The sequence below is a fragment of the Pezoporus wallicus genome, unplaced genomic scaffold, assembly GCF_028554395.1.
Source record: "Pezoporus wallicus isolate ANWC-B61680 ecotype Strahan unplaced genomic scaffold, APGP_CSIRO_Pwel_v1 contig_8473, whole genome shotgun sequence".
Classification (NCBI taxonomy): domain Eukaryota; kingdom Metazoa; phylum Chordata; class Aves; order Psittaciformes; family Psittacidae; genus Pezoporus; species Pezoporus wallicus.
Genome location: NW_026635907.1, coordinates 1,870,113 through 1,893,443, shown reverse-complemented (window position 1 = coordinate 1,893,443; position 23,331 = coordinate 1,870,113). Strand labels below are relative to the sequence as shown.

At 41.1% G+C, this 23,331-nt stretch overlaps 1 protein-coding gene across 2 annotated transcripts in view; it reads right to left on the bottom strand.

Moving 5' to 3' along the window:
- Positions 1-23,331, bottom strand: part of LOC130593436 (urea transporter 2-like) — a 346,378-nt gene that overhangs the window by 13,122 nt on the left and 309,925 nt on the right. Inside the window, exon 4 of one of the 2 annotated variants that reach the window (XM_057398584.1) lies at positions 14,035-14,113. The exons of the other annotated variant lie outside the window; for it this stretch is intronic. The gene's annotated coding sequence lies outside the window, so the exon portion shown is untranslated. The remainder of the gene's footprint in view (positions 1-14,034; positions 14,114-23,331) is intronic. 2 annotated transcript variants of the gene reach the window in all.

The window sequence follows — 23,331 nt, the reverse complement described above, 5'->3', positions numbered from 1 at the left end:
GGGAAATTCTCAGTGGTCAGGTAGTGGGATTTTTCTCTGAAGTAAGAAGAGGCCAGCTTCTGCTGGAAAACCAGGTATTTGAGTATGGATCTACCCCATAAGCTGTGTAAGATGTATTGTTACTCTGGGCTTCCTGGTAGTCAGTGTAGCTCTGGCCACCTTCAGATGGAAGTCTTAGCTCAGAACTACCCTCTGAAAGTTCCTGTTCTTCCCATTGACCGCTCAACATTGTGTTCCAAAAATCCAGTATTTTCTAGGAGGGACACATCAACAGCACAAGCAAAGAAGAGATTCCAGAGCACGCCAGCCTAGCACCTGGCTGACACAGAGGTTGCGTTGCCTCCAGAGCTTATTTAGTGAGGGGGGTTAGTATCAGAGATAGCTGCTTAATGATGCACATTTTGTTTGTTTGCTCCTGTCCCTTCCAGAAGACTTCTCCAAAGAGTTTCAAGGGACTGTATTGATAGGACAACCAGTGATGGGCTCAAACTGAAACAGGGGAAGTTCAGGTTAGATATAAGGAAGAAGTTCTTCCCTGTGAGGGTGGTGAGGCGCTGGCACAGATTGCTCAGAGAAACTGTGGCTGCCCCATCCCTGGCAGTGTTCAAGGCCAGGTTGGACAGAGACTTGGGTGACATGGTCTAGTGTGAGGTGTCCCTGCCCATGGCAAGGGGGTTGTAACTGGATGATCTTAAGGTCCTTTCTAGCTGTAACTATTCTATGGTTCTATGAGCAGGCCTCAGATAGCTGTGCTGAATCCACATGAAGTAGACAGGAGCATCTCTTAGGATCCTCACATCCCAGGGACACATCAGTAAAGTTAGTGGCCCCTTTGTTGTGCACAGTGGCTACCACCAGAATACAGCTGCTACCAGCAGGGAGAATAAATACAGAATGGCTGGTTTTATGTCTTCACAGTGCTTGAAAAGATCACTCTCATTTCAAGCCTCACCATGAGAAATTACTGTTGGCTTTTACAAAGAAGAAACATCACTGCAGAGCTTCTAAAGCCTGCTTTTAAAAGGCTGCGCTGCTCAATTCCTTCTGAAATAGAAATGTGGGACCTGTATATCTGTAAAATTCTTGTCCTTGCTCACAGAATTTAACCCTTAGGCTTTAAGTGCAAAGTACTCATGTAAGAACACTTTGCAGTCAATACAGAGAGAGGCTAGTATCATCAATGAGTGATTCACGTCACTTTTCTTACATATCAACTTGAAATGTGAAATAAAGGATGTTTCTCTCTTTCCACAGGCTGCAAAGGGAGCCTTGTGAAGAGCAATTTTCAGGCAAAAGAAACTCCAGCCTGAGAGATTCTGCTAAGTTTAACCTTGAAGTTTATGGGATCGGGATCTGGAGTCCCAGGCTGGTGCTTTTAAATCACTGAGCCATCTGCAACAGGCCTGTAATCTACATCAAGAAGGGCATTAAAGCTCTGAGGCTAAGAAAAAGATTACAGTCTCTTCTTATGATTCCTGTTTGCTTTCTCCCGCTGGATTGGAGGAGAACTATATCTCTGCTTGAAGGGAGTACACTCATCCCCCTCAGATGGGAAAGCAACATGGGACATGACTGGAGAATGGCTGAAGAATTACCAAATTTTTTGGGAAATACCTAGTGCAAAAAAGAGATATGAGGATGCCGAAATCAGCTACACTGCCACAGTGGTGAATCTTGGGGCTTTACAAAAGAGAGGCCTGAGGGGCTTCAACAACTAAAGAAGATCCTGATGGGCACAGTGATCGCTGCAGGGGCATTACCCTGGAAAAACACCATTTCTTTGCAGAGAGCATCTATCAGTTGACAGGCTTGTGCTCAGTGGTAGAGGCTCCATGAATAATAGACAAATCATTTGAACAATTATCTAATTAGGGCTAATGAGAGCCTGAATCACTTACAGCACACCTAGGGCTGATGGGGAATTCCTTGAGAAAAGGGTCTTTTGTCAGCAAACACTGATTCATCAGTGTTGTAATGAGCTGTCCTCCTCATTAAGAACATTTATCAGTCTGCATGGTAATGCCTGGTGGTTAGGGCTTCTCTCTAGACCTACCTGTGCCTGCTCACTCCCAAGCAGACAGAGCTGTTATTGCACGCTTTTGAGGTGCTGGGTACTGATAGAACAATGCTGTGTATTTTTAAGCCCCCAGGAGTAAGCACCGGGTTTCTCTTTGACTTGTGCTGCTAGAGAAAATGTTCACAGCTTAACACCCCATGCAGCCTGCAGGGGTGGCCTCGTGAAAAAGAATAACCCATAAGTGGGATGTGAACAGTGGGATGGTGTATGGGCAGGGTGATGGGAGATGCATAATATTCGAGGCAGCTCTTCTACAGGGCTGTTGTTTGTGTCTTTAGCCTAGGATAAGGCTAAGCTCTGAAGCTAAGCCTGGTCAATCAGTTATTCCTTCCTGTATGAAAGCATAGAAGTGATCAGAAAAGGGTTGCCTTCTAGGGACGTGGCCTCACAAGGACTTTGAGAAGAAACAGTTTGTAAAAGCACATTGTTCTCATAAGAATCCATGAAGAAATAGAAAAGAAATACAGTGTACAGCTAGAGGGCAAAACTTTGGGATGGTGACAGAATGCTTGGCTGAGTCGTAGTGACTTTACCAAGCAAAGCTCTACCAGGAATCAACCTGTGACATTGAAACCAACTAAAGAAAGCAGGGCATTTCAGAACAGCCACTGAGGTTAAATGCAGCATAATTGCAGAAAATAGGTATGAAACCCTTAGACACAGACCTGAAAAGTAAATTAAAAAAAAAAAAAATCCACCTAAAAGGAAAGAAATGCTCAAATAAACTTGTTTCCTGTCACAGGCATTAAGTGAAGCCACATTCCAGAGCTCTGTCATATCTGTATGAACACAACCACCACACAACAGTTAGTAACCAGGACAGTTTAACTTATGGGGCTAAATATGACTCTTGCATCCTTACTTAAATACTTGGCTTTTACAGTGTGGTCTTGGAGTGTATCTGTGTCTTTCTTTCCCAGTCTGTGTAGTATGTAATTCAATACTTGTTTGCTTTAAGGCAACATTTTTGTACTTCTTCTTTTCTCTCTGTTACATCAGTTTTCCCAGTCCACTAAATGGATGCACATAGTTTATTTAATGGATTGTTCTGGTGTCTTGGGTAGAAGTTGTGCTGATACCACTTGTATGCAGACTGTACATAGATATATACATTTGTGTACGTAACTGTGGAGAAGGAGGGTTTGACTTCCTTACCATGGATCTCCTAAATGATGTTTGTAGAGAGGGATTGATCTTGACTCCTTGTAGCCATTAAAAGGTTTATAGTTTTGGCATGCTCTGTGGTCAACATAGGTCATAGGTTTGATCTCTGGGCAGTTGACCCTGGAATGTCAGATGTCATCCTCAGGATGGGATGGATTTCTTCCAGAGGGATCTGTCTCATCTGTTTAGTGGTACAGAGAGGCTAAGATGGGGCTTATGAGGTTAAACATGGGTATCTCCACTGTGAGTGTCTGTATCTGAGCAGCTTGCCTTGACTTCCAGTGAAAAGCTGGTCAATATATGGATCTAGAGCATGATTCATCCCCTCCTATCCTACACAGATGAATCATGTCCTAAATTCTGTTGTGTTTGCCGTCTATAATGGGAAAGACAGACAGCTCTGATGCACACAGCTGCACCACGTACATACAGGGAGAGCTGTGATAAATCACAGCTAAGTGACTATCCCAAGGTCACCTGGGAAAGCTGTAGCTGACTGGGGTATCAAACAAGGACACATTAATATTTGAACCAAATGCCTAATACATGAAGAATTTTCAAAATGATATCTGTTTTTTTAATAATAAAAGTAGTCAGACCAGGTAGGTATTTTAAGACACAAAAATCCTGTTTTCCTGCGTATGGTTTCAGTTATAAAACCAGAGGGGAAAACAAATACAGAAAATATGAAATATAAAAACTGTTGCTTCTAAACAGAATGTTTTTCAAAGGTTTCCATGAGGTGCTGGCTGCTCAGCAAAGCAGACTATAAAAGAACTTTACAAGCCACATTTGTTCTAAGAGCTCCACTTATTGAAGTACAATTCAAACTCTTGTTCTGCCAGCCAAGTTCCATAAATTAAACACTTGTCCAATAACACATACCTCTCAGCTTGGATTCTCTGTTTCTTTTTGGCTTTGTGTGTCTGTGTCTCTCTCACTCTCTTTTTAAAAAAAAACATTGCAAATGGAAACAAAAAAAGGTTTGCTTGTTTTAGGAGTGAGTTTAAGAAATAGACCAGTAAAAGCAAAAATAAGGAGAGGAAAAAGAAAATAAGTCAACTTTTTAGTCCAGCTGACTAAAATGCAACTTCTGTTTCATTGTTTTACAGCTTGGTGACACTGATTTTATATAAGCCTAGATCCACATTGTGAAGCTGCATTATGTCAGACATCTAGCTGAAGTAGTGTCCCATTTCCATTACAGTACACCGGGCATTGGATGTTCAAAGGAACCAGCAAGGTGACCTGGGAGCAGAGAAGGTGGGTTGGGTCTGTGCCCTGCCTTCAGAGAGAACCCAATTTCCCTCCCTGCCCCAGAATGTTGTGGCTTTAGAGATGTCGCCATCAGCAGGACCAGCATTTTCTTACAAGAGAAAGGATGGCAGGGTGTGAGACATTTTCAGATGGCTATCCTGTCTGACCTGGAGCTGGATGGGTATGTGGACATGCCAAGGAACATCCCTGCCAGTAGTGTTCTGGGTGCACTTTTCATTTCCCACCTTCTTTCCTGTTTCTCTGTGCCATCACCTGTACCCACCTGCAGTTATGCTGCTCTTTCAGTTCAGTCCAGAGCCTCATATCCAGTCTGTGTCTAAACCTTGCAAGTTCTTTCTGTATGATGTCTTCTGAAACCTGATTTTTTAATTCATCCATCTGACCTAAGCTCTTGTCATGTCACTTCTCCTTTAGCACAGCATCTGTCTTTTTGGTCTTGACAGTCATTCCTTCCCTGTAGTATCACCATCTTCCTGACTTTCGCTTTGACATGACCCTCTGTCTTTCTCCTTCACATTGATGATGAGTTGCATGCCTTCACTTTCAGAACCAGTCATTGCGTTGTCTCATCAGAAGGGAAAAAATAATTCCTACATTCCCCTGACCCATAATACTGCCTTTGTTTGTCAGAAATATTTCTAAAGATCCTCTCCTGTGGTACAAAGCTTAGATGTCCTAAAATGGACTTGATGATCATAAAGGTCTTTACCAACCTAGTTGATTCTATAATTCTATGAGCTCCAGTGAAACTAAAGCCTTCTTTAATACAGAGAATAAAGAGGTGGGAAATACAGAGAATAAAGAGGTGGGAATAATACTGGATGATACCCCTACTTTCTTGTTAATTCACAGTGGAAACTGGGGGATTTCAGCTACTAAACATCTCATCAATTCAGAGGTGACCTCTTAAATGAGAATAATCCTTTTTACTCACTATAGTGATTCAGGGACTTACTCTTGCAAGGCTTGAGTGTGACAGACATGGGAAGTCAAATGTGAATCTGGTTGGAGCTGCTAGAGAAGTTACTGTTCTTTGTTGGAAGCTACCTTCTGCCTGGCTGAGATACTGTAACGAGTGGGTGTGAAAAAGAGGACAGCCAAGGAAACGCGCCTTAGGACATTTTAGTGAGGAAGAAGCCAGATTTAATTTAGCTTCTGCTAAAGGTGCTTTTAGGCGGCCTATTCATGGCACAGTAAGATTGGAGCAGCTCTTGTGGTCAATCTCAAAGACTGGGGATTGACTAAAAGACAGTAGGGATATCAACTCCCTCTAAAAGATTGTAATTGAAGGTGATGATTACTTCTTAAACTGCCCACCTGATCTGCTAGAGGTCAAAGAGAACTTTGACCCTCTTTTTGCAGTTTTGTAGCTTTTCTGTGTGGCTGCTTAGGTGATGCCATTTAATGTTCTTGCTCTCTGGAGAACCAAGGGGTTAGGTAAGGTTGGAATATCCATAGCTCCACCACTGATCTGTAGGGCCAAAGTGATCTGCAATACTTGTATGCACACAATTGAGTTGAAAGGCAATAAACTTAATGTAGACATAGACTGGGAAACCTTGCCTATACTATGCAGAGTTTTTCAGTTGCTGAGCCTGTAAACTCTTCCAGGATTGGATGCCCTGCACAAGCCACGGGGGGGGTTGGCAAAACCTCTTCCTTTTGGTGTGAAATACACTGCTGCTTTTGCTAGCTTAGCTTAACAGAGCTTTGCCTGTAAATGTTTTAACTGCAGTAACAATCACACAGTGCCTGCTATTCCTGGGCTGACCCTGCTGAATATTGGACTGCCTTTAACAGTGCATGGTGAACTATAGACTGTAAAGTGGTAGGTGCTGTTCACAATGAATAAAAATGTCAGAGCTGGGCCACTATTTGGTTAAATCTTGAAACAAAACGTACAGCATTTTAATAGGGTGACAGTAAAGGCATTTCTCCATATAGTTCACATCACTTGCTCTTTAATATAAAATTAATGGGGATTTTCTTTTTTAGATAACAACAATTTATCATGTGTTTCCTTGGTAACTGCAACACCATGAACCTTCCCTGAAAACTCCACTGGGATTTCTGCAACGTTAGTGAGCATAATGAATGGTAAATGTACAGCAAACCCATTGAATTACTTTATTTTAAATTTTGGCAGAGACATAATTTCCCACAGTTCATAAACATTTACGAAAGAGAAGTTTGCATGTAGAAAAACAGTTGTTTTTATCACTTAGATCAAAAAACACGTTCATCTAGACGTATGGATGCATTTTCAGCCAGCTTTTGAGAAACTCAGGTGACAATCTTTAAGAAGCTTCACAGACTAAAACACAAAATCTTTGAAGTCTGCAGCTTCGCACACCTGCAAATACAGGCATCACTTCTGCTCTCTGTTCTTCATGAGTCTGAAGCTTGCACTTCAAAGATTGCAGACGACAGGCCAAATTTCCCAAGTTGCTAACAGCACTGGGACTTACTGTCTAGAATAACATGAAAAAATAGGGCACGTTGAAGCATAAAGGAGTTTGTATTCACAATCCTGCTGTTCATGTGGTGGATGAATGACATTTGTGTACTAGAGAAATGGCCTTATGCCGTTGGAAGTGCAATGGAGGGATTACCCTGATGTTAATGACCTTTCATCAGACCCTAAGATGGAAGAAAAGCAGGGAGAGCTGCAGGCAATAACCTTGCACCTGCTGAGACTCCTGGCAGACCCTGGCACTGCTCCATGTCCTGGGCTTCCTTCTCTTGCATCAGCTCAAGCCCAGGGTATACATGGTGGAGTCTGGTTTTCCTCTCAGGTTTTATTCCTCCGTAGTTAGAATAACAGTGATGTAAGTGAGGGAAGGGTCATATCCATCAAACTCAGTGGATTTTGTGCTTATGTTTTGTGCTTTTGTTTTGTGCTGTTGCACATAAAAGCTGTTTCTGGTGATGTTTGGAAGTGGGACTTACTTGCTGCAGGAGCAAGTGAAGTTTCTGCATGCTACTGAATCAGCGGGCAGGTCTGTGCCACCTTCCACTGGTGACACATCTGTACCTTACCTCTACTTTATATTGCCTATCTATAACCCGAGAACTTTGTGAAAGAATGGAATGCTATTTTGCGGAGGATTTCAAAATGGTGTGCAGAACAGTCCTGCTCAATGACAGAAACCTCTAAGAAGAAAAATTTAAAATGGCTATTAATTATAAAATTATGATCTTTAAAAATAATTAATTTTTATTTAATATTTCGAAAAAATGCAGTATTGTATATCTGCAATAGCAAGTGACAGATAAAGTGTGGTTGCAAAATTGAAAACTAGATCACTAGAGGCTGATTAGCACTGAAGATTTTCAGGAGAAAAATTGCTGTCTCCTAAGATTTCCACATGTCTGTGAAGTTCTTTGTTTTGTGGCTACATTTTTTCTCCCTGGTGCTTTGTTACTAGGCTGTAAGAACTGTAATATCATAGAACTGAAACATCAAATAACTCCAGCCATCACAAGATATCTTTGGCATATTTTGGTGGCCAACATACTTGTGTCCAAGCAGGCTGCTCAAATCATACACAGAATTGTGACAAGAATCTAATAAGGTTGAAAGCACTGGAAACATGATTAAATAATGTTTCTAATTGTAAGTGGGTACTATTTATCAGAAATTCAAAAAGTTTTTAAATTAAATTTGAGGACTAAGTGGGTCAGATGACATGCACAAATTAATTTAATCTTAATTCTAATACAAGTGGGGACACATGATCCAGGAACTCTTACTGCTGTGGTGAAGCTATTAAATGGAGAATATGTGAGGGGGGCAAAAGCAATTTTCACTCTTTTAGCAGAAAAACCAGGAAAATTTTCCCTGGGTTGGTCAGAAGGTCCAGGAGTACCTTCCCTGAAAGAATCTGAAATAAACTCCCATGCTTAACATTGAAAGGTTAAAGAACAAGTGTGCAATTTCTTATTTTCCTGGTATACTGGGCTGGACAGGATTCGTTTATGGGGACCCCCAGAACATGTGCATGCTAGAAGTTGTGTTGGCCAGCTCAGCAGACATCCTGGATCTTTGGCGACCATCACCAAGCTTGCTCCAATATAGGCTGGAGCTCTGGTGGCTCTGTTGATATCGGGCTTCATAGAATCACAGGCTGGTTTGGGTTGGAAGGGGCCCTAAAGCTCACACACTTCCAGCCCCCTGCCACTGGCAGGGTTACCTTCCACTAGACCAGGTTGCTTCAAGCCCTGTCCAGCCTGGTCTTGAACACTGCCAGAGATGGGGCAGACACAGCTTCTTGGAGCACCCTGTGCCAGCACCTCACCACCATCACAGGGAAGAGCTTCTGCCTAAGAGCTGAGCTCAGTCTCCTCTCTGGCAGGTTAAAGCCATTCCCCTTGTCCTGTCCTTACAGGCCCTTGCCCAAAGCCCCTCTCTAGGTTTCTTGTAGCTGCTTTAGGCACTGGAGCTGCTCTAAGGTCTCCCCTTCAAGAGCCTTCTCTTCTCCAGGCTGAACAACCCCAGCTCTCTCAGCCTGGCTGCAGAGCAGAGCTGCTCCAGCCCTTGCAGCATCTCCATGACCTCCTCTGGCCTCACTCCAACACCTCCATGTCCCTCTTGTGTTGTTGCCTGAGTGCTGAAGCATTACTGCAGGGGGGGTCTCCCCAGACCACAGCAGAGACAGAGAATCCCCCCCCCCTTCACTCTTACAAGGGATGGTTCTGGGCTCAAGCACACACTGAAGCCAGGTCAAGGGGAGTTTCTCATCAAAGGACTTGTTTCCTTTCTTATAACTTTCACCTTCACTGTTTTGACTGCTGAATTTCATCCCAGTGTCTTGGTTATTTGTGCCTTCTTGCACTGCCTTGACTTGGATACCTAAGGGTCTGGTATATATAAGGTCTTCAGTAGTTTAAATTTTCTAAATGTCCCATTCTGGGCACCATGATGTACATGTACTCTGTGTGCTTCTTGGGCAATGGGGACATTTCTGGCTCACGCTGAGTCTGCCTTCAGTTGTGTCAAATGTTGTCTGTGGTTCAGCCTTCCCCACAGATGCAGGTGATGTTATGTCTTGGTTCCCAACATGCTCCTGGTTGAGGACTTCAATAAACACCAGAATCTATCTTTTCTGAAGAATGAATGAATTATGGGTTTATAAATAAGGTCAGGTAAGATTTATGAAATTCAACACAGTACATTGATTATTGATTTATTTTTCATGTTAAGGGCGTTTTTTCTAGTTTCTCTTGGTTATGGTGGGAGCTGGGGCCCAATCCATAGCTGACATTTGGAATAGGGATAGTGCCTATGGTACAGGGGATAAATGACTCTATGGTCTGTTCCACCATATATTTTAGCTGAAACATTGATGCTTGTGAGAAAAGCTAAGGAAGAGGAAAAAAGAAAGAGCATTTTGTCAGACCTTCTGTGTTTCATTTGCAAGTGTGAGTGTTGTAAATAGGCCAGCCAAAGGCTGGAGATGTCTTCAGGTTGGGCTTCCAGAGAATAAAGATTGGGAATCCAGCATTAGGTCAGTGTTAGACACAACCAGTGGAAAGGGAAAGAGGGAGTTAGGAGTTAGGGAGCAGAGCAGAGTTAGGGTCTGTGAAACAGGGAAGCAGAATCAAAGTTGTACCTAGTTTCTGAAATTCACAGTTATTCAAGTGGAAAGAGGTGGAAATTGGTATTGGTGTCTCTGTGTGCTGTATCCCCAGTTTCAATTTGTGTGTGTGAATAACACTAGGTTCACTCGGACAGCTGGGTGGGTGAGCCAGATTGAGGGTTACCTTTAGGCTGAGCAGTGTGCATTGCCTGAGTTTTAAGGTTTGTTGCAGGTGCAGAAGTGATTTGGAAGCAAACAGTGGCAGGTTTTGTGAATTTAAAATTGTTTGTTAAAGTTTTGGTTTTTTTTTTTAAATTTAAAAATATTGGAATTTTAGAATTTATTCAGGCCACCTTTGTTCACAATTTGCCTTATTCTAAGTTTTGCTGAGCAGTTTGACCATGTAAGAAGCTAGTGTCCAGGTGGTGTTATGAACATGAAAAGAATCATGGTAGAATAATGGTTAGGGTTGAATTTATTAACCCTGAGAAGGAAAGCTGTGTGTTGCTCTCACTTGATTTGGTTGCCTTGTTCTGAATCTTTGTTCAGTACATACTCCTGGCACAGGTTAACTTAGACTAGGGACAGCCTATGAAACTGGTGCCTACAGAGCTGCAGTTATTTTCAAATTTGCAAGTTTTGTGATGGAGAATATTGATATCACTTTATTCAAGTACCTTAAGCTCAGGTTTCTTCTGGTGCTTTTATGCCTTTCTCGTTTACTGTATTTTTGTTCAAGTTACTTTTACAGGCTTTGAGAGATGCTTTGCAGATCCAAGCTTGTAGTTGAACTTTGGCATGTTGGTGAAGGAAAACATAGTTTGCATCAGCTTGTTTTACTCACTGTAAATTTTCACACAGAGGAATAGGCCTTATCTATAACCAAGGCTAGGTTTAGCACTAGGTTCTGTTGTAATGCTTCAGATGAAACATTTTGTTTCAATGAAGGCTTCCAGTTATGTGCAGGAAATAGCTAACTAGAATCAACCTGTTTAAATATCATACTCTTTCTCAGGCTTGTGTGGCCTTGAGTGCCTTCTCCATGACCAGTGCTTGAGTAATATAGCGTTTATGAGACTGAAGGATGTATAAGGAGGCATATGATATAAATTTGCCAGTTGTACTGAGTCCAGTGCAAAGGTTGGGATTAGTTTGGAGGGTTATGAAAAGTTGAATTGGAAAGCCAGTGGTTTGGCTGAAGTTTGCCAGCTGCAAAGAGAAGAGCCAAGGGCTGCTTCCACTTGCTTTGAATACCTTAGTCTGAATGCCTTATCTGGAGCCAAAGTCAGCATTAGATGTGGGGTCAACATGCACCCAGGGGTCCCTGTTACAGACCAAAATATCTTTCCACAAGGCTGCTCTGGGATTTCCTGTGTTTCTAAGAAGAGCAGAGATGCTATGGTGACACAGTCAATGAAAAAAACATGCTATAAATAATGTTGCCCTTGACATTAGATATGTCACCTCTGGAACCTGGTTTACATTTTCCATGCATACAGTATAAGCAAAATCCCATGGCTGATCTCCATGTCCCCTCATGAGTAAATACTGCTTTGTAGGCAGGGTGCTGTGGGTTCCTGTCTCTTCCCTTTTTGCCATTAGGGATGATAAAGCAGAAGCTACCTCAGAACCTAGCAGAAAGGTTTTAGGTAGGATTTTTGAGCATCATGGAAAAAAAGACCCATGAAATAATAACATATCACTTAGTTTTATTCTACAAGAGAGGAAAATGTTAGATCTCTCTCTGGATGAAGAAGAATAATTTTTGAGAGAAAGATGCATTTTATTGCTAAAAAAGCAGTTTCAGGTCACTCCACATCTAGCAATAACAGCTGTATTTAGCAGGATGCTTTGTCAGAAGAAAATAAAAAAGATCAAATGCAGGGAGAGAAAATCAAATAGTTAGAGTCTGGATGTTTTAAAGCCTACTTTAGCTAAATTCAGTGATAATTTTTCAAAGGAGAAAAATGCTGCAATAAAACATTTATTGTGGTTTTGTGCTTGTTTTCATTCCTTTGTGAAAAATGAAATAGTTTGAGAGTCATCCAGTAGTATTTTTTTTCCTTAGTTTTTCAGTTCAAGCATTAAACAACAACAACAAAAAAATAAATCAGTTATTCACATAGTTCTCATTATAGCTTTTACTAGGGGAAAAAAGTTGTAAGATAGCTTTCTGGCCTGACCCAGTACCATCAATCTGACCATAAGAAGACACCATTTTAAACAGACATTGGCAAGGTGCTTTAGTAAGTATGTGAATAATTAAAAAAAAACAGGAATTTGGAAATTAAAAGAAGGAAAACATAAAATCTGAGTGTATAAAGCCCTAAAAGAGTTGTGTGAGAATGAACTAATGTGTGTGGCTTGTGCTCAGACCCATTTGGTGGAGAATTGCTGAGGCCTGAGGCACAAAGAAAGATGTTTGGGCCCTAGAAGCAAATTTGGAGGCTGTAAAGCAATTTGTTTCCATTTCCTTGTATCAATTTTATCAGTCAAATCAGCTTTGCAGCTCTGAAATAAACACGGTTGGGAGTTTATATGAGTTTAGGATGATGTAATTGTATGTTTTGGACATGGTAGGGGAAGGAGAAGAAACATTTGCAGCCAATTTGCCAACATGTTCCTCAATTGACATATCAACAGGTTGGTTGAGGTAATGGGAGAGATAAGTATTTAAATTTATAAATGCTTAAGAAAGGATCTGGAAAAAGGAATTAGTTTTGAAGTTTGGCCATCATTTATAGCCAGATGTGTGGGATGGAGCAAGGGGACCTTGGGAACTGCTGTTCCTGCCTTGTAAGTACCCTGGCTAATGTTGGAGCTTACTGAGACACACACCCAGGTCATGACTTGAGGCACCTTTGACTTGCTGGAGATGTGCACGAGGAGGAGGAGGAGTGAGAATCCTGCAGCCTGCATTGAGCCTGCCAGAACACTCATCCAACCTGGCAGCGGCTGGTCCCTGACTCCTATCCCATGGCACAGGCACTGAGCGGCAGATGGCTGAGCTGCTCCAGTGCTGCTGGCAGCTGGCTGCTGCCTGATGTTGTCCTGGGATGAGACTTGTTCAGAGAACGCTTCTCCTGCGTGGCTTTCCAGCTAAACATGGAAGAGTGCCTTGCTTGTTAACTGAACTGAACATGAGGGAGGCAGAGGGAAGAATGTTAGCAGACCTGCTTGAAGTTCATGCTTTCCTGCAGAAATGTGGGTGCCTGAGGACTCTGGTTCCCACACGGCTGTTTGAAGCTCAGGATCTGTCTCCAAAGCCCCAGGGTTAGTGTGGCTCAAGGATATTAAATCCCTACTGAAGCCCCAGTGAAGTCAGAGGACACATGGAATGACTGCACTATGGTTCTCTGAGGCTCAGCTGCTGGGACAGGCCACCTACTGAGCTGAATCTTTTGGCTTTTCATCAGTCTTAAAAACTAATTAATATGAATAACAATAATGATTGGTTTGTAGACCGTGCCTTTGGCAATCAGCAAAGCTGCTTGTAGAATTGCAGTCTTTATATGAGTACGGATATCTCAGCACTATCACTGAACTCAAGGGCAATGAAACCTTCAGGGATTTGTTAGTAGAGAGCAACTTTCCCTGCAGCATATGACTTCTTTTATCTCATGTTTATCCCATTGCTTAAGACCTCATCTGACTCTAAAAATAGCCCTGTCCTAGCCTTGGAAAGGTGAAATGCCTTGTTTTCTCTTTTACAGGTGGGAACCTGAGAGCAAAACCCCTTAAGGCTGATGTGTATGCCTATAATTATGGGAATACTTGTAACTGCACATTTAACAGTTTTTGTGATTTTCTAATCTGTGTGTGTGCAGTCTGAGGTGTGTTGATGGCAGCCAGAGGCAGGAAGGCTTCACAACAGGGAAAATGAAGCCATACATTTCAGGGTAGACATAATGACCAAATGCTTCAATTTCATCCTACCTACTTCAGTATCTCCAGGACCCAGTCCTTCCTTCTGCAGTTAAGCAGGAATCACACTGCTGGGAACTCGGGACAGGACCTCAGGGAGAGAGGTGAGGCATTAAAGAGATTCTTGACCCTCTGCCTCTGTCCTAGCAACCCCTTCACAGCATTGCAAGAGGTGCCTCCCATCTAGCATTATGCAGACAGCATGATGTCTATTGGGCATCCCAAGGAGGGCTTAGCTCTGATGCATCATCACATCAAGCTTAGGGTTGAGCTTGTGGTACGAGCTCCCTCAGCTAAACCTTCTGCTGCAGGTGGTCCTATCTGTGGTGGGATGGAGAGGGTCAGTCCTTTCCTTTCTGCCAGCTCAGACTGGGACCCAGAGGTCCACTGATACCGGCTATTGGTTCCACAGCATACCTTGACTATAACTAGTGTCCCTCCTGCAATATTTATAGCTTATGTCTGAATCATGACTGCAGTACCTGATGACAGGCCAGCACAAATAAGTGTCCCACAGCAGGTTTAAGTATCCAAGAAGTCTCATGCAAAAACCAGAGTTTCTCAGATTTCAGTATTCCTGTTGGTGAAATGGGTTTCAGGTCTTTGCTAACAAAATACTTGAATCACCACTTGAACTAAATGAAAGCTTACTGTGTGTGCATATAATTGTTTTTCTTGCTATCTGTTACTTGATTGGGTTTGAGTAAGGTTAGCAAAAGAATTAAATTAATTTTCTTTGAAAGTTATGCCTTAAGAGGTATAAAAGTTGCATTACACTTACCAAATGTCTCAAGGGTTTGGTTTATAGACTTGTTTAAATTTTTATTTTAATGATTATTACTTTCTGTGTTATTTCCGCTTTTGCATCTCCATACTAATTATGTTTTTATTATCTCTTTTATAAAATCAATGGCTGCAAACCAGAGAATTTTGGTTTTGAGATAAATAGGTCCAAATATATCTATCCATAAATCAAATGTTGTGAGAGGGACTTTTTGAAGTAACTAAGCGTAAACTGAAGCCAATTAATAGCTGACCTTTCATTTCTGTGGACCATGGCATGCAGCGCATCCATATGACTTAGCAGATTTGAAATTATCCAAGTGATAGCTGAACTGTCTTGAAAAACACATCAGTAAAATTAGTGCTTATGAAAGGCAACAGATCAACAGCCTTGGAAATCAGATCCCCAAGAACTAGATGAAAACCCCACTGAAGTCAATCATTCTTTGTCTTGACTTCAGTGGGTTCTAGATGAGGGCCTTTGTCACTGTACCACATACAGCCTGTTCAGGGGATATCCAGATTTCAGCCAGCGGTTTTCACTGTGGATCTCAACTGATGCATGTTTCCAAACATGCTGTGGGTGGGGAATGCTGTCACAAAGCAAGGGGAATCTGCTTACAGAAACCAGCAAGTTGAAGTTATCAGAAGACAAAAACAAGAGGACAAACCAGAGCCATCTAGCAACTTAAAGGCCATGAAAAAGCCCGTGAAAAAGCCTGTGAAAAAGCAAATACTGCTGTAGCTGGCATCTGTCCATACACAGTCACCCTTGCCAGCTTTGGGGGAATTTTGCTCCAGTCAGACAGCTATGGATACTCATTATTGCTGCTGTCATAATAAGATTTGCTGCCTAGAGTGACAAACAGAGTGAGGAAAATATGTTTATGAACAAATCTGATTTGGTACCTGTTGTACCTAAGCTAAAGGAGGGAGTTATAATTTTTTGATTACCAGAGAAAGTTCTGTAAATGTTTAGCTGAAGTGGGCTTCAGCTAGTCAGACCAGTAAAAACCCTAAACTTCTGTCTGAGCCACACAGTACCTGGCAGATAACTAATATGAACTTGAGGATTTATGGTGATGCAGCGTCCACTCTATCCTGGATATCTACTACAACCAAAGTGGGTTGGACTGGGACAAAAAAGGAACAGCGTACATGCCCTGTGGAGCTCAGCCCACAATGAACATGGTAATGAGTGAGCTACGTATGAAAGCTGCTGGCTGTTCCTTTATCTCAGTCCCTCCACATTCATATGCTCCTCTTTATGCATGAAGACCTGCAGTTCCTTCCCCAGCTAAATATTAGAATGAGATTTCTACCACTTTGAACCACCGGCAAAAACAAGACGGTTAGATTTTTTCTCCACACAAGAGTTAAGTCTACAACAACTTCACTTTGTTGTTTCACAAATGCCAGTGATGACTGAGGTGATGGGTATGTCCATTTTGTTATTTTATTTGTGTAATCTGCTAAATGTTTCTGGGGGTTTGAGATTTGTCACCAGGAATAAGTGACTTCTCTGGTTGTGATGAAGAGACATTCAAGTCTAAGCTCCACTTGAAAGGATGCCTGTCGGAGAAGGGTAGTGATCCTACCCCTCTGCTCTCTGTCTTGGTCTTGGTTCTAGAGCAGGATCCATTCTGAACATCAAGCAACACCAATCTTCTGTACTTTGTAAGCTGTGCAAATGTTACATGTAAAAGAGTAACTTCTGATCAGAAAGTAAAATCAAAATAAGCCTAGGATATGTTCAGCACATGCCATTTTAACTGGAGTGCTCTCTTTAAGCATAGGAGCAATTTCTTCTGATTTTATGGCAAGAAATATCTGGGCCAGGAGTAGCCTATCTGCAACAGTACAGAGCTCTGGACAGCTTAAATTACTCTTGAAATATGAAAAAGGAGATAAAAGCTTATTCTTATTGTGAATCTTTCAAAGAACCAATTAAAGCAAGTCTATTTGCAGAAATAGGAGTTTAACTTGCATATCTGCAATAAAAGTGTGATTACTGTTAATAAAGTTAACCACTACTTTTTGGCTCTATGTGGCCTCTGTTCTCTGTGAAAACATTTTCTTTGTGTGTAGATACTCTGTTTTTAATAACCTTTAGTTTCTTCATGTCATCTTGGTGTCCTGAAACATATCTCTATGTATTTTTCCTTTGGGCCTGAAACTTATTATACATATATGTATATGTATATATATATGTCCTATATGTATAGGCTTCTGGTATGTTGAGCTCTTTCCTATTCAGCTGACCAGTATTGCCTTGTGTTGTGTTTGTGTCATTGTCTGTATCAATCTTGTCTTTTGTTTTGTGTTTCAATCCAAAACTATTTTGGAGCAGAGCCATCTTTCTGGGTTAAGTATGCATGACTAGTCCAGTGGGATTTAGGATTAAGGATTCTATAAGGAACATGATATGAATAATAAGACTAATGTGAATAACACTAGAGAATATAATCAAGCTTGTTGTAGAACATCTAACACAAATCCTGTATCTAAAAATAGAACACTGCAAGCAAGAGAGAAGTTCAAATTAATTTAAAATTATTTCCCCCTCCACACACCCTTTGTGTCACTGGGATTTGCAAGTGTACAGGGAACTGTATTTCAACAAACTAGCATTTCCTGAATTTTCTAAAATTTTCTAAACATGATTTTAGAAAATAACTGTTGAACTATTCCCATTCCTGCTACTCCGTAGTGACACCGTCCCTCTCCCACCCCACGCATATTAAGCAGGGTGCCTGTAAAGAACTGAATGTAATTTTGAATTGTCTTGCTGGAGTTTTGCCTGAGGAAACAGGGAAGGCTTTAGGATCTAGCTCCTTGTGTGGTGGACAAAACATTCCATTATGTTTAAGCAATGAGGACAGTGTTCCTTTTTAACAGTCCTATTGTTGTTGTAGAAGGAGAATAGAGATTGTGATCCAAAAGCCCCTTAAACAGAATTTGAAATAATGAATAGCTGTGGTTATTGGAAGTGAGAATTTATGGAGCCCTTTGCTGTTGGTGCCAATCTTAATGATACATGCTTCACAAGCTGTTTATTTGCATCATGGAAGATCATGGAGTGGGATGCACTGGAATACGCTGCAGAAATGCAGAAACAAGTGACATTCCTTCTCCAAAGAGTTTGAGTCAAAGTAGGTTAAAGTCAGTTACTAGTGTGGCCATGTGGAGCTAGATAAGGGACCAAAAAGAAGGACAGTCTGTTGTCAGACCCAAGGTTCATATGAAATGAATGAAGTGTTCAACCAAGAAAAGTAGTTTGCTAATTTTATTTTGAAAATGCTAACTGTAGATGTAGGGAAAAAGAAAAAAGAGATCATATTTTCAGAGGTAAATGGGATCCTGGTTCATAAAAAGACTCTGGTTCGAGTCCAAACTATGCAGAAACAGCTATAGAGATGGGACACTGAAGTGTGTAACACCATACTTTTACCTGGGCTTTCTATCTGTTTTGTTGCATAAGTACAAAGCAATGGTATTAGATACCTTGTCAAGGTGTATAGATTGTGTTTTCATCTTGATGGCATCTCTGGAAGCAGTCTGTTAACCCATGCTCTGGTCTGAGACAGCCCATATGTGGTTGGGGTATTTGGGGGTGCTTGCACTGCATGCAGGATGTGACATCTTGGTTAGAGGTTGTAATGAGTGCTCTAAGGAGCCTGATGCTACCTCTAGTTCATGTTCCCTTGCACCTCAGGCGGCTTTGGAAGGACAGGGACCTAAATACAAGCATGTTGGTCACTGTCACCAAAGGTAGCCCTGCAAAGAACGTGTGCACTGCACAACAAAAGGGTTGTGCACCCTGCGTTGATGGCTGTAACCAGTAAACCAGGGTAAGAGAGGGGAGATTAGGACAAAACCAAGGGCATCCCACATTTTTTTTTTTCCCTCAGCTTGCTCATTGTATATCCAGTAAAATATTCCCAGACTATTTTTGTTTGTTCCTTTTGATCATCCTTCCTTGACAAAATGCAGACAGCAGTCAGCACAAGCTTCCTGTACATGCCACTTTATGTAACAAATTAGTAAAGCTTAATAAGCCCCCCATTATTTTGTTGCACTATGGAGAATACAGGTGCTTTTCTGCATAACATTTTCACATGACACAGCAGGAGTTGCACTTTAAGCCTAAATGGCATGCACTTAGTTATCTAATTTTTGCACATTAATCCTCTCAAGATGCCTGTTAACATAATTAATTAATGTTCCTTTAGCATCTGTAGATGTATGATTCAGTGTTTTAAAGGAAATTGGAAGACCACAGAGTATTGTATTATGAATCATAATATCAATAACATTTAAAGACCTGTAAAGTAGCTTAGCTGACTCCTGGACCCTGGTAGCAGATGTTACAGTAACACAGCACCCTGTACTCTGTAATCTACAAAAAAAGTCTTAAATCTGCTATCTCCATTTTTGCTTATGTTATTAGACTGTAGTCTACAGCTGTAGTAGCACTTCAGCAATTGCCTTAATTTTAATCTGTTGAAGAAATAATGAGATTCTTATCCAAAATAAATGTCTAAAAAGACATAGAGGTCTGAATGAGAGACTCTAGATTTCCTTTTAGTCAATGGAGATACACAAGCAGCTCCAGAAGGTAGTTCATTTGATCGCAACCTAAGATAATTCACATCTAAGCCTTATGCAAACAACGATGCTACAACAATCTCAAGTTCAAAACTCTATTTATACAAAAAAGTGAGTACTTTAGGGACTTGTGGCATTCCTTTGCCCTTCTTGTTTTGAATGGGAAATAGCAGACAGCTTATTGTCTCTGTTTTGGAGTATCTGAGGCCAGCAAATGTGTCAAACAGGCACTGTGGTCCTGAAATTTAAGCCTTTATTTCCAGACGAAAGGGATATAGGATTTTTAAGTAAATAGACATATTTCTGGATATTTTTCTTGCAAGCAACTTCCAGTTCTGAATTGCTTTGATGCTTGCAATAGTACCTTTCACCAAAAGGTGCAAACTTAACTTAATAAGCATTAAGCCTTCAGTGACAGAAAATGTACAGAACAGAAATGGGAAAGATTGTACCAAAAAGGATGAAGAGATATTTAAATATCACCCCCGTGCATTTCTACACAAAATCTTAAACTTTGTCTGTGGATTTGATGGAACAGAACTTGGTGGAGACAATAAAGGAGAAAAAAAGAAGCACATTATCATAATTTTTGCTCAAAAAGTTTGCAGTTAAGACTCCCACAGACAGTCTTATCACAGATATACAACTTAAATCTTCCTGTTATCAATATTAACTTAAACCTCATGTGTTATTTATTGCTGGTAATGTTTTAAACAGAAGGCCTAATTAGCTGTTGGGGTAAAAGACCAGGAAAAGGAATGGATTCCTCTTCTCTTAAAGTCTTTATCTCAAAACTGGAAGTCAATATTACTACTATACTCAGTGCAGCAGCTACAGGATGAAATTTACAGTCTGTATTACATGGGCTGAATGATGAAATGTCCCTTCTGGCTGCAGCATTTATGAATTTCAGTGTTTCTAAAGTACCTGCAGATCCTTGAATAAAAGACACAATTGGAAGTACAATATATTTTATGGGAGAGCTCTGTCTGCCTTACGTGGAAGTAAAGAAAAGCTCAAGCAGTTGTATAGTGTGCTCAGGTATCCGCCTTTTATTAAACTTTTTACCAATTTTAACCAAGTGGGTGCCTAGACATAAATAAGGAAGGGCACACTGCCTTTACTAAAATACATACTTTTCTCACTCTGGCAGGTACGCGAGGGACTGCAATTGCCTGTGTCTTGAGGAAAATTTTAACATCAAGATTGTTCTCCTCAGGGGACTGCTCTCATTTTTTCATTTGAAAAAGGAGAAAAGAAACCCAAGCCTAAACATATGATGTTTTTATTATGTGAAACCTAATAGGAAATGAAGTAAGAATGTCAGACTGCTTTCAGTTGGGTAGTTTCCTAGCAAGGGATTTTGTCTTATGTTGGAAGAGGGGCAGCTGTGTTGGAGGCTGTTTCCCTTCACCTAAACATCAAGACCTCTCTAATTGTATAGAGGCTGTTGGGTGAGCTAGGTGCTGAAAAAGGCACAATAGGCTTGGTGAGAGCTTCAATTCAGGCTCTGCTGGCTTGGAGAGGAAGATTCAGCTGCAGAAGCAGAAGGAAAAGAGCCCTTTGAATGACTGCAGCAGCTCCTGGTTGCATCTATTGGTGTGCACATAGGGGTGCTTGTGTGTGTGTGTGTGTGTGTGTGTGTGTGTGTGTGCGTGCGCACTCCCTGCATAGGCAAGCTAGCCAAATTCTATCTTCATGGACAGTTCAGTGGAAAGTTAGCTTGAAAATGCAGTATATTGTATTTCATTAATTTAATAGGGTTTTCATGATTTTACAAAGTGCTTCAACCAGACACTCATGGCTGCAGGCTGCACAGCAGGAGACCTAAAACACTGCATCTGTGTTTTTCAACTCTTGCCAGAATCCACTGAATTTGATCCGGAATGACTATGCATCTTTGGAATGTACACTCACTTTTCTCTTGCCTTATCCAAATAAAAAAGGGAGGGGGAGGGAAAAAAAAAGAGTCCTATGAGAATTCCATATGGAAACACTAAACTAGCATTATAAAGGATTTCCTATAAACAAAATTATGGTCACAAATTTTGGACTTGGACCACATTTGAAACAAAGGGCCCTTTGTCTCGCTCTTTTTATATGTTATTTTATCTGTGTTAACACGCACATTTTTATTTTTTTATAGATTCTTATAAACAGATGTACACATACACACTCACATAGAAATGAATGTAAATATTAGTTTGAGGTCCGTTTGCAATCTCTCTCTCTTTTTTTTTTTTAACTGCAGAACTCCTAACAAGAGCAAACTTTAATCGTTCTCTGCACTAAATCCCTTGAAAATAAATATCCAGGGCAACTTCAAAAGCCCTTAATTAGAAGCACATGTGTGGTGTTACAAATTTCTGGCTGAGGCGGCTGAGTTGTAATTCAATGTTATGATCTGCCATAAATATTATCCATAATGAGCAGACTTTGTGTTACACTTCTGTATGTCAGATTACTGCAATATTTTTTGTCTGCTTTTGTTCAATCACTGAACCTTAAGTGAATTTTAAAATTAGAAAGAGAGAAAGGAAGAAAGAAAGACCAGTTTTCCCACCAGCGAGCTGAACATTTTATCCTAGCTGTAAAGAGTGTTATTGATATTATATTTGCTCTAGTTTAAAATTGTGATAAAGAGATAATAACATGGAGATGATAGGGAAAGTGGGATATTATGGATTGGAGGTTAGTGTGATAACTGCTGGTTTTGAAAATCTTTATGATACCAGCTTCCTGGAATATGGACTGTGTTTCCTCCCCCAAAACCCTTTCACAGCTCATTTCTACATGAAAATTTCTGCCCCTGTGTTCTACCTGATCAAAGGGGCAGTTTTCTGACATACTGCAGAGACTTGAAGGTAGAGTATAACATTTTCTGTGATAATTTTAGGCACAGTTTGTGAATTGGTTTTGTAGCCTTGGCATAGACTGTGTATGAATATATGTGTGTGTGTGTGTAAGGAGGGGGTAACGAACCAGCTGGTAAATTTACAGTGCAAATATACAGCTGTAGGGATTATGCACTGGTTTCCTAAATGTGTGGGAAGCAGTATAGAAAAAGTGTGGGGCCATGGAACAAGTCCACAGCCTCATGACTTGTGTAAAGAGGCAATGTGGTTTTGGACTTCAACCAACCATGCAGGCTGCATGTTTTTTTCCTTGCAGAGTACCCTGGGACCCTCTCTCACTCTCTCCATACCTATGTAAAATGACAAGCCTTATCTAGTGTTTTTGATGAAGTGTCTGAGTATTTCCTTGGCAGGCTTTTAATGCAGATGCACCCAAATCTTTTAGCCTGAATTGGGCTATCTGTCCTAGGCAAAAGATGTGTCCTCAGCTTGTGCTCCCTCCAGCAGTCTGAGCATTTCCTACATCTTCTCCCACTCAAACAAACCTTTCAGTTGGAACTACTTTTATGATAAATACAAAAAAATGACTGTAAGTATGGGCAAAAGTCTCCATCAAAGAGCCCAGGGTGTTGATGTCTGTCCTTTATTGATTGCAGTAGCTCATCATAAAATATGGCTCCTGCAGCTACATGCCGATGGAGGGATTCAAAGCACGGAAGCAGTGAGCAAAGACATAACAGTTTCAAGCTGCAGGCACTACAGCCAATAAATGACTGGAAACGGCATGCTCTGTGGGCATGAGAGTAAGTGGTCAGATGTCAGTGTGGCATTTGTTCCTGTCTATTTAGCTTTTGCCAGACTCTGGCTGCTGCCTCTGCTGCTGGGTATTTGGGACAATACCTCCTCGTAAGAAGCAAAACCCTTACAGGAATACTAGTCAATTCTTGCAGCAGCAGGCGGAGCTGCAGATCCAGCTCTCCAAGGTTCCTGTATCAAGACATTTTTTTCCAGGTCTGACCTTCATTGCTGAGATGTCTACATGTAATTTTTACTTACGCTGTTG